This window comes from Anomaloglossus baeobatrachus, chromosome 1, assembly GCF_048569485.1.
Source record: "Anomaloglossus baeobatrachus isolate aAnoBae1 chromosome 1, aAnoBae1.hap1, whole genome shotgun sequence".
Lineage (NCBI taxonomy): Eukaryota > Metazoa > Chordata > Amphibia > Anura > Aromobatidae > Anomaloglossus > Anomaloglossus baeobatrachus.
Window position 1 is genome coordinate 169,893,030 of NC_134353.1, and position 17,882 is coordinate 169,910,911.

The window sequence follows — 17,882 nt, forward strand, 5'->3', positions numbered from 1 at the left end:
AACACAACGGGCTAAGGAAGGCGAGTTGGTAGCCACCCTCACCAGTCAGCCTGAAGGACACCTGGTTCCAGCCTGGTTCATCCCAGCTACGCCCGGGTTACTCACCCTGCCACCATCAGTGAGTAAAAACCCCTGAAAGACATCCTGCTTGTGCGTGTGAGTCATTCTGCGACTTGTAGTTCCACACACCTACACGGGACCCTGGGGCATGCCTGACTCACAGGAGGCTATTACAACTGACTGCACCTACTATCAGCCCCAGGCACCCCTAACCTGCAGTGGCGGTCTCCACTGACCGCAATTCTGAGAGTGGCGTCACGACAATCAAAATAGAGGATTTCCTACCTGTGACAAGATCCAGCCGCGTGGAGTCCCTGAAGGTAATGCACCGCTGCACCGACACCGAACCTCGGGGCCCCACACCTCTGGCGTCACGAACAGGATAAGGACTAGACCTGTTCAGACAGGTGACCATGTGCCTGGGCGGTCCGCTTGGAAAATTGGAAGCGCCGCCATATTGCCACCATGAAAAGCGCGCTGAAAAACAACAGCAGCCCGCGCTGGGAGAAGTTACCGCCCACGAAGAGGTGTGGCTACCCAGAGATCCCCTGAAGGGTCCTGGCCTCGCAAGTGATGAGAGCGGAGGCGTTCAGAGACGGCGGGAAAGAAAGGGAGCCGGAAGCCTGCTGCTGAGAAAAGATCTGCAGAGCAGCGACGATACGGTGAAGATGGCGTCTGAAGATAGGAGCCCAGAGCCAGGTTCCGCTGCCTGGTGGTCCTGGGAGCTTGCCCAGTTCAGTAACCGACTGGAAGCGAGGATCGTGCAGCAGATCCGGAAAGGACGTGCGGAGCTGCAGGAAATCGCTGAGGCAGTTGAGGCCTATGAGGAGAGAGCCGCGCTACGAGTGCCCCACAGGACGGCTCAGGTCCCGATGGTGGCCCTGATGGGTGAGTCCTATATTGCCCCTGCCAGCGCGAGTGCCCCGACTCCTGCTGCCACGCCCGCGGTCCCTGAAGAGGCGCCCGGCGCGGCAACGCTGAATCAGGCCGCAGAAGCGCCCAGCCCGGCCCGCACAGATCCCATCGCAGCTGCGACGCCAATCCAGGCCGCAGAAGCGCCCAGCCCGGCCCGCACAGATCCCATCGCAGCTGCGACGCCAATCCAGGCCGCAGAAGCGCCCAGCCCGGCCCGCACAGATCCCATCGCAGCTGCGACGCCAATCTAGGCCGCCGCAGCGATGCCCTGCTCGGCCCGCCAAGACCAGGCCGCTGCCACGCCAGGCTCGGCCCGCCAAGACAAGACTGTACAATTATTTACCCCGGCCTGCCAGGTCAGAGCAGACACCGCTCCCCAGCCCAAGAAAGTCCCTGCTAGGAAGTCCCTGCTGGGGGAGGACCCCGAATACTGGAAGCTGAAGGCTGATCTAGAGGCCCACTTCCCAAAGGAGATGGTGGACCGGTATCTGCTCCCTCCGCATACTCACAGGAAGATTCCTGCAACATTCATGCCAAAGGGTCCCCCGCCCTGGCCTGCTGATGAAAATCCATCCCTAGCGCTGCCACAAGAGGAGTGCCCAGAAGAACTAAGGGGGAGGGGAGGCCAGGAAGCTGAGAAGCTGACCCCAGAGCCATCAGCAGTGGATGCAGCACCAGTCCAAGAGCCCGAGATGCTGCCGTACTCCCGCTGGGATGAAGAGGGCCCGACATCCTCCGCTGAGGAAGATTTGTCCAGATACCTCACCTGGGAGCCTGCAAGCGGTGAGGTGGCAGCCAGGCAGGACCCAGCCCGCAGGACACGGCGCCGCAGCAGGACAAGGGATCCACCTGCACAGCAGTCTCCCGAGGAGAAGGACGAGGTCACGGCCAGAGACTTAGAGGAAAAGCGGTCCTTGAGAAGGGCCAAATCGCAGGTCAGAGGCCCACTTTGTCGAGGAGTTGTAGAAGACTTCAGTCTAAGGTCTGGATATGGCTTTATAGTAGCATCTGGTGTAAAGGAGGGCATATTTGTAAGCAGGAGAGACGTTAGAGCCCATTTGCCCAGAGGACACCCAGGAAGAGACCTACGGAAGGGAGATTTGGTCGAGTTCACAAAACATCAAGGAGAAAGAGGGTGGTACGCACTGGATGTCATACCATGTACCAGGAACCCCTACAGAGATCCTGCTATCTCTACAACAGATGATGACGACAGGTGCCAAAGCCCAATAGGCAAGAGCCCTGGTAAACAAAAGTAAAGTTAAATACGAAAGTACAGCAAGTTAAAGTTTGAAGTTTGCAACGTTATAGAAAAGTTTAAGAAATGTGCCCACATGAACTGATGTGAGAAAATCCTTTTGCACCTCGTGTATGGACCATAGGCTATGAACTGTCTATAGCCACAAACTCTCGCAGTGTTTATAGTTACCCCAGAGGTACAACCACTACCAGGGAGCACGCCTGTTTATGGGGCCTGGCTCTCCACCACAAAGAGGGTACCTGGTCAGCACCAACTGTGGAGGCCGCCTCTGCATCCTGCCAGAAGAGGCTGAAGGCGCGGCTCCACCAGGCCAGGTATACCCTGAAACCACCAGACCATGAAAGCCGCCTCTACATCCTGCCAGAAGTGGCTGAAGGCGCGGCCAACGGGAGAGGCAGATGGGAAGAAAGGTCTGGGGAAGCTGATGGCCCAGACCTGGTTACCAAAAGAAACCGGTGACCTGCCGCCTGAGAGGGTTTAGGGTGGGTTAACGGACTTGTGGGTGGAGGGTGGTGATGTATGGTACTTGTTGGTTTTAAAACGTTTTACCATGTTTTACTGTTTTACGCATTTTAAAATGTTGTCTTGCAGCCCGAGGACGTGCTGGTGATAACTAAGGGGGAATGTGGCGCCCCTGACCTGGTCAGGCACCACTGAGTACTGCACCCATGCTGGGGACAGTACGAAACAGGTAATCCAGAAGGCTGACCGAGGTGTGACTACACAGGCGCATAGTGATCAGGTCTCACACATTTACCTTTGAGAGGACCCCTGGGGATCCCAGGAGGGGGCGAAGCCTCCATCTCCACTCGAGGGGTGTGGTAGAGAGCCTGGTTGCTAGGTGACGTAGGCAAGAACAGGAGAGGAGGGAAGAGTGAGCCGAAGACAGTTGAGTGGTGAAGTTCAGGGAGGGCAGAAGCAGACCCTGTAGCTCTACACAATTCTGACAACGTACGCGCAGTGACTACCGACGGGGGAGATCGGTCACCTGGTAGTGCTGCCCGAAATCCACCCACGACTAAAGAGAGAGCAACGGAGTGGAGAGTAAGGAGACTGTCAGGGAGATACCAGGCCCAAACGGGTAACAGGTCCCGGTGCAGGGATAGATCCACCTGTCCTTTGCCAAACCTGCATGAGGGGGCACTTTACACCCCCAAGACAACACCACAGAGTCCGCAGCCACGTAGCCAAAGTGAGGGCCCATAGCTCACAGGAGGCAAGCAGCCGGAGTGACCTGGTCCAGGCTACAAGCAAACGGGCCAAAAAGAAGGGGAGAGAGGCACCAGCAACTTCCCTGGGCGACCCCAGCAGGGCTTCAAGCAGGGGTTACCCCAAAACACAACGGGCTAAGGAAGGCGAGTTGGTAGCCACCCTCACCAGTCAGCCTGAAGGACACCTGGTTCCAGCCTGGTTCATCCCAGCTACGCCCGGGTTACTCACCCTGCCACCATCAGTGAGTAAAAACCCCTGAAAGACATCCTGCTTGTGCGTGTGAGTCATTCTGCGACTTTTAGTTCCACACACCTACACGGGACCCTGGGGCATGCCTCACTCTCAGGAGGCTATTACAACTGACTGCACCTACTATCAGCCCCAGGCACCCCTAACCTGCAGTGGCGGTCTCCACTGACCGCAATTCTGAGAGTGGCGTCACGACAATCAAAATAGAGGATTTCCTACCTGTGACAAGATCCAGCCGCGTGGAGTCCCTGAAGGTAATGCACCGCTGCACCGACACCGAACCTCGGGGCCCCACACATACATATCATTTAAAACTAAGGTAAAGTAAAAAAAAACATCAGCTCCCTGCTCTGCCACTAACTCTGACAAGTCACAGTGTTCTTCAAGCCTGCATCTTGCCAGAAGTCAGAGTCATACGTCGGATGGGAAGTGGCACCAGAAAATCACTTTATTGTGCTGCCTGCCCCTGGCTGGACAAGGCAGAGACGTTAGTAGAGGACACCATCAACTCGAAGTAGCAGGATGAGTTTCAGTTTATTTTAATTTTTTTTATTGCCAGGGCATAAACAGGGCAATAAGGGTATCAATTGGATGTACTGAGGAGGCTCTATTACTCTATGCAGGCACAGACGGTGGGCAACATTTGATATTTAGAGGCACAATAGGGTCACTTAACTAAACCCTTCACCACACAGCGATTTTCTATTTTTCGATTTTGTTTTTTTTTCTCCCTTTCTTCCAAAGGCCATAACTTTTTTATTTCTCCATCAATATAGTCATATGAGGGCTTGTTTTTAACAGGAAAAGTTGTACATTTGAATGACATTATTCATTCTGCCCAATACTGCACGGAAAAGCAGTAAAGAAAATTGAAAGTATAGTAAAATACCAAAAATATATGCCATTCCAAACTTGGTTTTCTTTACTTTTTTTTATTTACCATGTACTGTATATCATATGGTAAAACTGACCTGGCAATATGATTTCCCAGGTCAATACGAGTTTGTAGATGCCAAACATGTATAGGTTTTGCTTTATTTAAGTAGTGAAAAAAAATTCAGAAATGTATAAAAAAAAGAATTGCTCTTTTCTCGCCATTTTCCTAGACCTGTAACATTCTCATTTTTTTGTATCTGGAGATATTTGATGGCTTATTTTTTTGTGTCCTGTGCTGATGTTTATAATTAGACCATTTTGATATAGATGCAATATTTTTATCGCCTTTTAATGCATTTTATTGTAAAGTTGTGGTGACCCAAAAAACGTTATTCTGGCATTTTCTTCTTTTTTTCTCAATATGCCCTTTATCGTTCAGATTAATTTATTTTATATTTTGATAGATTGGGCCTTTCTGACCTTGCTAATACCAAATATGTGTATTTTTTATTTTTCTTTGCTTTTTTTCAATAGGGCAAAAGGGGGTGATTGAACTTTTGTGGGGTTTTTTATTTTTTCAATTTTTGTTTTTAAAAATGTTCACACTTTTTTATTGTTTTTAGTTAGAAGACTTGAAGCTGATATAGTCTGATCACTTCTTCTGTACAGAGCGGTGCTTCAGATTTGCTTTGTACAGCAGAAATGCTGATCTCCTATGAACGCCGGCTGAGTCACAGGAACTATGTCATGACAGTGACAGCGGTCATCAGCCAACTCCCAGCTGTCATGACAACCAATCGGCACCCCTTGATCTCATTACAGGGCAGCCAATGGGGGTAGGGAATGCACGTTGCCTGCTGGCGTGCATTAAATCCAGCAGATTTTTATAATGGGATTTAACTAGTTAAGAGGTGTAGGTGGACCAGCCTCGCCTATTAGCTGCAAATTTCAGCTAGTTAGTTCAGAAGTCATGTGTGGAGAAACATGCGGGCTCGCTGCTCAAATTCACATTAAATAAGACTGACACAACCTTGGACATACTGGTATGAAGAGGTTAATATATGGAAGGCCAAAGGGGGCAGAATTAATTTGTGGAAGCACAGAAAAGGGAATTACTACTGTGTGGAGCACATTGGGGAGGGTGTGAGGGCATTATTAGTATCTAAGGTGTTATGGATGGTTATAGCACTATGAAGTTTGCATAGAAGTGAGGAAAATTTTGACAGGTGCTGTAAAAGTGTTCATCCCAATATGTCTGTGGGTTACATTCTACGTAAATGAATCTGTGCCTGATACAGAAGAAAAAGGGTTAGTGAATCCAATCAAAGACAACATCACCTATGAATTAGGGGTGCTTCACACACAGCGAGCTCGCTGCCGAGATCGCTGCTGAGTCACGCTTTTTGTGACGCAGCAGTGACCTCATTAGCGATCTCGCTGTGTGTGACACTGAGCAGCGATCTGGCCCCTGCTGCGAGATCGCTGCTCGTTACACACAGCCCTGGTTCGTTTTCTTCAAAGGCGCTCTCCCACTGTGACACACAGATCGCTGTGTGTGACAGCGAGAGAGCGACAAATGAAGCGAGCAGGGAGCAGGAGCCGGCGTCTGGCAGCTGCGGAGGCTGGTAACTAAGATAAACATTGGGTAACCAAGGTGGTTACCCGATATTTACCTTAGTTACCAGCCTCCGCAGCTCTCACGCTGCCTGTGCTGCCGGCTCCGGCTCTCTGCACATGTAGCTGCTGTACACATCGGGTTAATTAACCCGATGTGTACTGTAGCTAGGAGAGCAAGGAGCCAGCGCTCAGTGTGCGCGGCTCCCTGCACACACAGCTAAGCGGTGTGCGCTGGTAACTAATGTAAACATCGGGTAACCATACCCGATGTTTACCTTAGTTACCAGTGTCCGCAGCTTCCAGACGCCGGCTCCGTGCAAGCACAGCGTCACTTGCACGTCGCTGCTGGCTGGGGGCTGTTCACTGGTCGCTGGTGAGATCTGCCTGTTTGACAGCTCACCAGCGACCATGTAGCGATGCAGCAGCGATCCTGACCAGGTCAGATCGCTGGTCGGATTGCTGCTGCATCGCTAAAGTGTGAAGGTACCCTTACTGGATTTATCTGAACAATATACATTTATATAATCTAAAGAGTGTCTGTGTTGAACTTGATATCTACCATTATATGGCCACTGTATGGTGATAACACTGGTCTTAGTCCAATGGGTTTAAGGACAACATGGTGGTAATTTGATTACTGTGTATTCTTTCTGCCACATTAAGATTAGATGTTTTTGGCCTCCTTAAATACAAGAGAATTGAATGAGACCATGCACATGTAGTCGGAATGTGACTGAGATTCACAAGGATTCACAAGTCTGCAATCATATAGTGACTGGAGAATTTTTCGTTCAATACAAGAGTATTGAATGAGACCGTACATGTCTAGTCAGAATGTGACCGAGGATTCTGAGTCTGCAGTCACATAGAGTGACTGGAGAATTTTGTAAAAAGCCTGGACAACCTCTTTAACTGCACATCAAATGAGCTTGTACTCAATGTCCCAGCTGAATGTTAGTTCCAGTCCGGCATTGCTCTCGAAGTATACATTAATGTAACATTCACAAAAGCACTTCAGTAGGTTTTCAAAGTGAATGGCAGTGCTAAAGCTGCAACGTCTCCAGCTACAGTAAAGATTTCCTTTATCAGAACAACAGGGAGGAATGATGACATTGCTATTTTGAGGGATTGCATCATACAGACAAGCTGCTGGTATTTACATGTCAAAAGTTCATATCACTTATGGGATATCTCTGGTTGGCTCCCGCTACAGTTGTAATGATGTTTAGGTGTGTAAACAACATGTCCATCTTCTTGACATTTCACATAAATACAGATACAGTGAACTTATCCTAAAGGTGATCAGAAGGCATGAAAAGTACACTATTATTGTGCAAACATTAATGATAACAAGATTAAATTAGGAGGACTATAAATGGAGAAAATTTCCTTAGAAGATTCTATACAAATTTGGTAACAAAAGTGAGGTCCTGACAAAAAATCAAGTCAAATTTTCTCTGTATGGTCAGCACAGTCACATTGTTTAAAGACCCCCTTCAGTACTGACAAGAGGAAAAGATTTTTGTCCGGCTCACCTGCTCAATGTAGACCGTTAAACTCTGGACCGTGCACGGAGGAGAAGACGGCAAGGCTTGAACAATAAATCCAGAAAAATTCCAGCAATCCAGTCCAAAACAGTTTTCTTAAAAATATACAATTATACTTGTATATTTTTAAGAAAACTCTTTTGGACTGGATTGCTGGAATTTCCCCTTCAGTACTGGTCTGTCTGTCCAGTACTGTCTGTTTTCACACGTGCTGGAGACACGTTCCTGTGTCCATGTGAACCACACGTGTGTCCGTGTGATCCACGCAGAGAGATGTCTGATTTTTTAGTGTCAGTGCAGATGACAAGGGCCAATAGGATTCTATGGGTCCGTACAAAGCATTAACAGCATATGGATGCGAAAACAAAAAAACAAAAACAAAAAAGTGAGCCGGAGTATGAGATGGTATACATGGAGCTTGTGAGCTCATGTTCACACTGGCCATAAGACAAAGAGAAACCAAGGGAAAAATTTGAAAACATACCCTGCTGTAACTAAATAAAAGCATAGTGCATATAAAGATAGGGTACTTTGTAAACACTGTTTTTGATAAAAAAAAAAAAAAAAGCATAAAGCGTATGAGATGGTAAACATGGAGCTTATGGATGTGTAGCACCCGTGAAGTACCAGGTGTCACAAATGTACCCGTGGAAAACCCAAACCCCAAAATACCCGTGCCAGCAAACACACCAGCACCTTCAGGCCACACACAAACCCAAACACCAAACTGGTAGACCACTTAGAAACAGGTAAAAGGGGAGGGCACTGATTCGATAGTAGCCACCCAACCAGAGTGAGAGACCTAGCAAGGGGGAGGGGCCAGTGGTCAGTTGGAAAGTTGGAAGGAGGAAGTGGTGTGCAGTCAGTCAGAGGAGAGAGAAAGAGAGAAGGAAGTAAAGGAGAGGAGAAGAGGAGTAGTAGTAGAAAGTGTTTCTTTCAAAAAGTTAGGAATTGTTTGGTCCAGATTTATAAGATGTAGAGAATGAACACAGATTTAGGAAGATATGTCTTGTTTATTATTGATTTTCTAAATAAGTTGATAATTTTGTATTTAAAAAGATCTTGGTTTTACAAGGTTTTGTTGATGGCAACATATTTATGTTTATTGAAGATGGTATATTCTGCGAGGCAATTATAATTCTCATTTAGAATTAGTTTTTCTTTGGTCCAAATGTGATTGACATTTTAATAAAATTGGGGTTATTATTAGAGATGGGCAAATAGTCAAAGAATTGGGTTCAGATTCTTTGTGCTGAATAATTTCTACTATTTGTGTATTCATACCGAATTACAAACCTAATGCAAGTCAATGTGAAACCCAAATAATATTCTGGAGGACCTTGGAAGTAGGTCTGGGAGGGCTGTAAAAATTCTGCAATGGATGGAAAAGTGCTGAAAATTAATGAAAACAGCATGGGGAAGATGCCTGGATGCATTTCTGATTCATACAGGAAAACGTTTACCCTTACTGAGTGTCCTGGTTCCTGGTCTGATCATTAAAGTTCAAGAATGTGCACTGCTTTCCGCACACCCAATGTAACACAATCTGTGATTGGTTGCCCAGCCCACACTCTTTGCTGTCGTCTGTGATTGGTGGCCCTCACTCTAGCTGTCTGGGTCCCCAGAAGTGGAGTATAAAAATAAATAAAAATTTTGAAAAAATGGTGCAAGGTCAACTATATTTTGATACACAGAAAAGCAGACGGCTACAGGCCATTATTTTGGCTGTATATCAAACTACACATGTGGTGAAAATTGTTGGTACCCCTCTTTAATGAAAGAAAACCCCATAATGGTCACAGAAATAATTTGAATCTGATAAAAGTAATATAAAACAAAAAATCTATGAAAATGACCAAATGAAAGTCAGACATTGCTTTTCAACCATGTTTCCACAGGACTGGACAGAAATGCTGGTACCCCTGAAAATAATGTGACAAAAGAGACCTGTTAAATCAAAGTGTGTCCTGACCTAAATCCTATTGAGCATCTTTGGAAAGAGCTGAAACATGCTATCTGGAAAAGGGCAACCTTGAAACACGAGACAACTGGATCAGTTTGCTCCTGAGGAGTGGCCAAAATACCTGTCGAGAGATGCAGAAGTCTCATTGACAGTTACAGGAATAGTTTGATTGCAGTGATTGCCTCAAATAGTTGTGCAACAAAAAATTAAGTTAAGGGACCATCATTTCTGTCCAGGCCTACTTCATGAGTTTTACAGTATTTTGTATTTTTTTTTTAAATTCTGTGGAAGCATGGTTGAAAAGCAATGTTTAACTTTCATTTGTTCATTTTCATAGGTTTTTTATTTATTATTATTTTTGTCAGATTCAAGTTATTTCTGTGACCATTGTGGGTTTTTTTTTTCATTACACGAGGGGTACCAACAATTTTGACCATGTGGGTACAAGGAACCCTTGCATTTTATTTAAATTATTAAAAAAAATCATTTTAAAAAAACATCATGAGGAACCCTCAGTTTTGATACCCAGCCAAGATAAAGGTGACAGCAGGAGCTGGTAGTCTCATTAAAAGTATTTTTGTATTCCCCCTCTGATTCCACCCTGCACAGAGGAATATCAACACTGTGCAGGGTGGTAGCAGAGGAGGGAATATTAAAAAAACATTTGGCCCAGAAGGAGATGAAGTGGATCGTCATCCTGGGCACAATGACTCCACATGGTTTCAATGAGTCCTTGAGTTTTGCTTTTTTTTTTAGAAATCATTTGTCACCCTTCACCACCCCTGTGTCCCTCCCTATATATAAAGATGGATAGATACATAGATACTGCTGAAAAATAACACAAACAATAAAATGGTATTTTAGTGTTCCCATTACTTTTTTAAGATTTATATATATATATATATATATATATATATATATATATATATATATATATATATATATATACAGTGCCTACAAGTAGTATTCAACCCCCTGCAGATTTAGCAGGTTTGATAAGATGCAAATAAGTTAGAGCCTGCAAACTTCAAACAAGAGCAGGATTTATTAACAGATGCATAAATCTTACAAACCAACATGTTATGTTGCTCAGTTAAATTTTAATACATTTTCAACATAAAAGTGTGGGTCAATTATTATTCAACCCCTAGGTTTAATATTTTGTGGAATAACCCTTGTTTGCAATTACAGCTAATAATCGTCTTTTATAAGACATGATCAGGCCGGCACAGGTTTCTGGAGTTATTTTGGCCCACTCCTCCATGCAGATCTTCTCCAAGTTATCTAGGTTCTTTGGGTGTCTCCTGTGGACTTTAATTTTGAGATCCTTCCACAAGTTTTCAATTGGGTTAAGGTCAGGAGACTGACTAGGCCACTGCAACATCTTGATTTTTTCCCTCTTGAACCAGGCCTTGGTTTTCTTGGCTGTGTGCTTTGGGTCGTTGTCTTGTTGGAAGATGAAATGACGACCCATCTTAAGTTCCTTGATGGAGGAGCGGAGGTTCTTGGCCAAAATCTCCAGGTAGGCCGTGCTATCCATCTTCCCATGGATGCGGACCAGATGCTCAGGCCCCTTGGCTGAGAAACAGCCCCACAGCATGATGATGCCACCATTATGCTTGACTGTAGGGATGGTATTCTTGGGGTCGTATGCAGTGCCATCCAGTCTCCAAACGTCACGTGTGTGGTTGGCACCAAAGATCTCGATCTTGGTCTCATCAGACCAGAGAACCTTGAACCAGTCTGTCTCAGAGTCCTCCAAGTGATCATGAGCAAACTGTAGACGAGCCTTGACATGACGCTTTGAAAGTAAAGGTACCTTACGGGCTCGTCTGGAACGGAGACCATTGCGGTGGAGTACGTTACTTATGGTATTGACTGAAACCAATGTCCCCACTGCCATGAGATCTTCCCGGAGCTCCTTCCTTGTTGTCCTTGGGCTAACCTTGACTCTTCGGACAAGCCTGGCCTCGGCACGGGTGGAAACTTTCAAAGGCTGTCCAGGCCATGGAAGGCTAACAGTAGTTCCATAAGCCTTCCACTTCCGGATGATGCTCCCAACAGTGGAGACAGGTAGGCCCAACTCCTTGGAAAGGATTTTGTACCCCTTGCCAGCCTTGTGACCCTCCACGATCTTGTCTCTGATAGCCTTGGAATGCTCCTTTGTCTTTCCCATGTTGACCAAGTATGAGTGCTGTTCACAAGTTTGGGGAAGGTCTTAATTAGTCAGAAAAGGCTGGAAAAAGAGATAATTAATCCAAACATGTGAAGCTCATTGTTCTTTGTGCCTGAAATACTTCTTAATACTTTAGGGGAGCCAAACAGAATTCTGGGGGTTTGAGGGGTTGAATAATAAATGACCCTCTGAATAAACTTTTCACAATTTAAAACAAAAAATAAAAAAAGAAATAACATTCTTTTTTGCTGCACTGCATTTCACACTTCCAGGCTGATCTACAGTCCAAATGTCACAATGCCAATTTAATTCCGAATGTGTAAACCTGCTAAATCTGCAGGGGGTTGAATACTACTTGTAGGAACTGTATATATAAATTTTTATTATTGTTTTCTTTCTCTTTTTTTTTCTTTAGCTCCTTTTTGCATTGGGTTGCGGGCTGGAGTTTTCTGTTGTCATCTTGAACATATCGTGGAGATGCCTACTTTCCAGATTTATCTATTGGCATTTATATAGTCTTTTTAATATAACAATTAATGCTGGCCTTTGTGATAGATATCTATGATGGTTCTAATATATATTGCGGTCGCCCCTTTAAAAAGATTATGTTCTTGTCCATTGGATATTTCTCTATGTCAGCCTTGATGTGCATTGTGCCTGCCAGTGCTCACACTTGCCTGACAGCGTACTTGGGGTGCTTGTGCACATGATCAGGAGCCATAGTAATACATCCTTGCTCCCGCTCATGCACACTTCACTGGATGCTGTGCAGGTGGGTGGTGAGTGCTTGCACCGTCTGCGCAGGCGCCGCCCATGCCATCAAACATTGGCTTTGTTCTGGTCACATGACTTATCATTATGGTTACTTAAGGTCCTTGTTCTTTGCACAAGGCACCTTTCCCACTTTCTGTCTGATGAAGTGTGCGATGTAAGCCATGCGAAACGCGCGTCACCCTAGCTGGACCACTAACCCCCATGTTGCTGCCACTTTATTATTGCACATGCCACTTTGTCAACGCTGGTATTTTGCTCCAAAATGTATTCTTTTTGTGAATCTGTGACTATAACCATGTACCTACTACCCTGACAACTGTGTCTAAGATTGTATTAGCTGTATTGTGTAGACAGACACTTTATATATCCACGTGGCCGCTTAGTGGGATGTAACGTGCCAGCAGCAGTGCTGAACATCACCTTTTTTTAATTTTTTCTTTCATGAATATTTGTGTACATGTTTGATGTATAGTGGCTGAAAATCAGGAGCCAAACATGTGCAGGGGACGAGTAGGATCAAAATACTCAATAAGTAATAGATTTAGTGAAAACATTAATATTTGTGATGAATAGTGCTGGGTCTATTCACTCATCACTATGATTATGTATTTTCTTTTCCACTATTAGTTAAATATCATTAATATAAATAATAGTTCTGAGCTGATTGGTTTTAGGAGATAGTGTTTTTTAATAATTTGAAGCCAAATTTTTTAAGAAGCACCAGTAAGTGGAATGGTGGTTGAATTTGTGATTTCTCTATCTTTTATATGTTTCTCTAAGTCAAACCATAGTTTTATAAAACGATAAAAATACAATTTCTGAATCCTCTCAGATGGATAGCTCCATAGTATTTTCATAAGTCTGTTTAGCCAATATCACTATTCCCCCTAATTTCTAATTAAATTTTGGTGCTTAATTCTAGGGCAATTAGTATGCCAGATAAACCTGGACAATAGTCTCTTAATTTTAATAAAGAAGGAAGGGAGGATGTTTACATGCAGGGTCTGGAAAAAATACATTATTTTGGAAAGGAAATTTATCTTAATTATGTTATTTTTGCCAAAGCCAAAGGATTTATAAATTCTCTGAGTCATTTAGATCTTTTTCAGGTTTACTTAAGACTGGATAAAAATTAAGAAAAAAATATTATTGGTATCATTCCATATTTTAATGCCTACAGTCTAAGGCTATGTGCGCACGTTGCGTACAAGCCCTGCAGAAATTTCTGCAGCGATCTGAAGAGCACATGTGCGCTTTAGATCGCTGCAGAAATGTCCGTAGTGAGCGCCGATTCCATGCGCTCTGCCTGCAGCTCCTGCCATAGACAGAGCAGGAGCTGCCGGCAAAGCGCAGGAAAGAAGTGACATGTCACTTCTTTTTGCGCAGCGCTTCGGCAGTAGCCGAAGCGCTGCGCTCTTAAACGCCACGTGCGCACGGCCCCTGCACAGTCTCCATAGACTGTGCAGGGGACGCAGGACGCATGCAGTTACGCTGCGCTACAAAGCGCAGCGTAACTGCATGTTTTTACGCGACGTGCGCACATAGCCTTACACAAAAGTACACACCTTGGATTTTTGTAAATATTTTAATCTAACTTTTCATGGGACAACACTGAAGATATGAAACTTTAACCCAATGTAAAGTAGTCAGTATACAGCTTGTATTACAGTGTAGATTTGGTGTGCCCTCTAAATATCTGAAAATACAATCATTAATGTCAAAACCCCTGGCAACAAAACTGAGCACACCCCTAAGTGAAAATGGCAAAATTATGCTCAAGGTGTCAATATTTTATGTGGCTACCATTATTTTCAAGTACTGCCTTTATTATCTTCATCACGGAGTTCACTAGAGATTTACAGGTTGCCACTGAATCCTGTTCTACTCCTAAGTGACAATTTCATGAGTCCCAGGGACACTGGGACACAGGGACACTGGGACTCAGCAATCATGCTATCCTTCAATTTTGGGATGCAAGAGGAAGAAGACCTGAGAAGACGCAGACTTCAAGGCTTGACTTTACCAGAATGGACTTCAAGGGCCTAAAGCAAGAGTTGGTAGACTTCCATGGCACATAAAATTCTAAAGAACAAAACTGCACAGGAAGGATGAAAAATCTTCTGTAAGGAAAAATCCTTAATGCACAAGAAATAACAATACCTAAAAAGGAAGAAAAATGGCAAAGACCTAAAGAAACCAGACTAGATGACCAAAAAATTACATCACCTTCTAAAAAAAACTGTGCAAGACAAGCATCAAAGAACCTAATGCTGAACATAAATTGGGGCAGACAAAAGTAGCGAAGAGTAAAGGCCCCGACACACTAAGCAACATCGCTAGCAACATCGCTGGTAACGAACAACTTTTGTGACGTTGCTAGCGATGTTGCTGTGTGTGACATCCAGCAACAACCTGGCCCCTGCTGTGAGGTCGTTGGTTGTTGCTGAATGTCCTGGGCCATTTTTTAGTTGTTGCTGTCCTGCTCTGAAGCACAGATCGCTGTGTGTGACAGCGAGACAGCAACAACTAAATGTGCAGGCAGCAGGAGCCGGCTTCTGCAGAGGCTGGTAACCAATGTAAACATCGGGTAACCAAGAAGCCCTGTCCTTGGTTACCCGATATTTACCTTCGATACCAGCCTCCGCCGCTCTCACTGCCTGTGCTGCCGGCTCCTGCTCTGTGCACATTTAGCTGCAGGACACATCGGGTAATTAACCCGATGTGTGCTGTAACTAGGAGAGCAGGGAGCCAGCGCTCAGTGTGCGCTGCTCCCTGCTCTCTGCACGTGTAGCTCCGTGCAGTGGTAACCAAGGTAAATATCAGGTTGGTTACCGATATTTACCTTAGTTACCAAGCACAGCATCTTCCACGCGGCGCTGGGGGCTGGTCACTGGTTGCTGGTGAGCTCACCAGCAACTCGTGTAGCCACGCTCCAGCGATCCCTGCCAGGTCAGGTTGCTGGTGGGATCGCTGGAGCGTTGCAGTGTGACATCTCACCAGCAACCTCCTAGCAACTTACCAGCGATCCCTATCGTTGTTGGGATCGCTGGTAAGTTGCTTAGTGTGACGGTACCTTTAAGTAAAAGGATTTTGAGTAGAGTTGATCGAATCTGCCAAAATCCAGGACTGGCGGATCACTGCCGAATTAAAAAAAAATCTGCATCCGCTCAAGATTCCAGTGCCCATATACAGTCATATGAAAAAGTTTGGGCACCCCTATTAATGTTAAGCTTTTTTCTTTATAACAATTTGGGGTTTTGCAACAGCTATTTCAGTTTCATATATCTAATAACTGATGGACTGAGTAATATTTCTGGATTGAAATGAGGTTTATTGTACTAACAGAAAATGTGCAATCCGCATTTAAACAAAATTTGACCGATGCAAAAGTATGGGTACCTCAACATAATAGTGACATTAATATTTTGTAGATCCTCCTTTTGCAAAAATAACAGCCTCTAGTCACTTCCTGTAGCTTTTAATGAGTTCCTGGATCCTGGATGAAGGTATATTTGACCATTTCTGTTTACAAAACAATTCCAGTTCAATTAAGTTTGATGGTCACCGAGCATGGACAGCACGCTTCAAATCACCCCATAGATGTTCAATGATATTCAGGTCTGGGGACTGGGATGGCCATTCCAGAACATTGTAATTGTTCCTCTGCATGAATGCCTGAGTAGATTTGGAGCGGTGTTTTGGATCATTGTCTTGCTGAAATATCCATCCCCTGCATAAGTTCAACTTCGTCACTGATTCTTGCACATTATTGTCAAGAATCTGCTGATACTGAGTTGAATCCATGCGACCCTCAACTTTAACAAGATTCCCGGTGCTGGCATTGGCCACACAGACCCAAAGCATGATGGAACCTCCACCAAATTTTACTGTGGGTAGCAAGTGCTTTTCTTGGAATGCCGTGTTTTTTTGCCTCCATGCATAACGCCTTTTTGTATGACCAAACAACTCAATCATTGTTTCATCAGTCCACAGGACCTTCTTCCAAAATGTTACTGGCTTGTCCAAATGTGCTTTTGCATACCTCAGGCGACTCTGTTTGTGGCGTGCTTGCACAAACGGCTTCTTTCGCATCACTCTCCCATACAGCTTCTCCTTGTGCAAAGTGCGCTGTATTGTTGACCGATGCACATTGACACCGTCTGCAGCAAGATGATGCTGCAGGTCTTTGGAGGTGGTCTGGGGATTGTCCTTGACTGTTCTCACCATTCTTCTTCTCTGCCTTTCTGATATTTTTCTTGGCCTGCCACTTCTGGGCTTAACAAGAACTGTACCTGTGTTCTTCCATTTCCTTACTATATTCCTCACAGTGGAAACTGACAGTTTAAATCTCTGAGACAACTTTTTGTATCCTTCCCCTGAACAACTATGTTGAATAGTCTTTGTTTTCAGATCATTTGAGAGTTGTTTTGAGGAGCCCATGATGCCACTCTTCATAGGAGATTCAAATAGGAGAACAACTTGCAAGTGGCCACCTTAAATACCATTTCTCATGATTGAATACACCTGCCTATGAAGTTCAAAGCTCAATGAGGTTACAAAACCAATTTAGTGCTTTAGTAAGTCAGTAAAAAGTACTTAGGAGTGTTCAAATCAAGAAATTGATAAGGGTTCCCATACTTTTGCACCGGTCAAATTTTGTTTAAATGTAGATTGCACATTTTCTGTTAGTACAATAAACCTCATTTCAGTCCAGAAATATTACTCAGTCCATCAGTTATTAGATATATGAAACTGAAATAGCTGTTGCAAAAACCCAAATTGTTATAAAGTAAAAAGGTTAACATTAATAGGGGTGCTTAAACGTTTTCATATGACTGTAAGTCTATGGGGACCAGAATCTAGAGATTAAAAATGTTACGGGTCAGTATGGTGAACGTGCATGTGTTTCAGAAACACATCCATGCTCCTGTCAGAAGTGTGTGGCTGTACCGGTGATGCGCTGTCAGACTCATACAAGTCTGGCATGACATCATCCGGCACAGCCTGCTGCTCTCTGAATATGAGCGTGCATGTACCTAGAAACACGTGCATGTTCCTGTCAGATGTGTGTGCGGCTGTGCCAGTGATGCAGCCTTTTTTTTTTTATTTAAATACATTTTTTTAAAAAATTACCTAATTTTAATACCCAGCCATTATAAAGCCGGTTGGGAGCTGGAATACTCAGCCCGCTGCCACCCGGTATTGCCACATCTATTGGATGTAACAATCCGG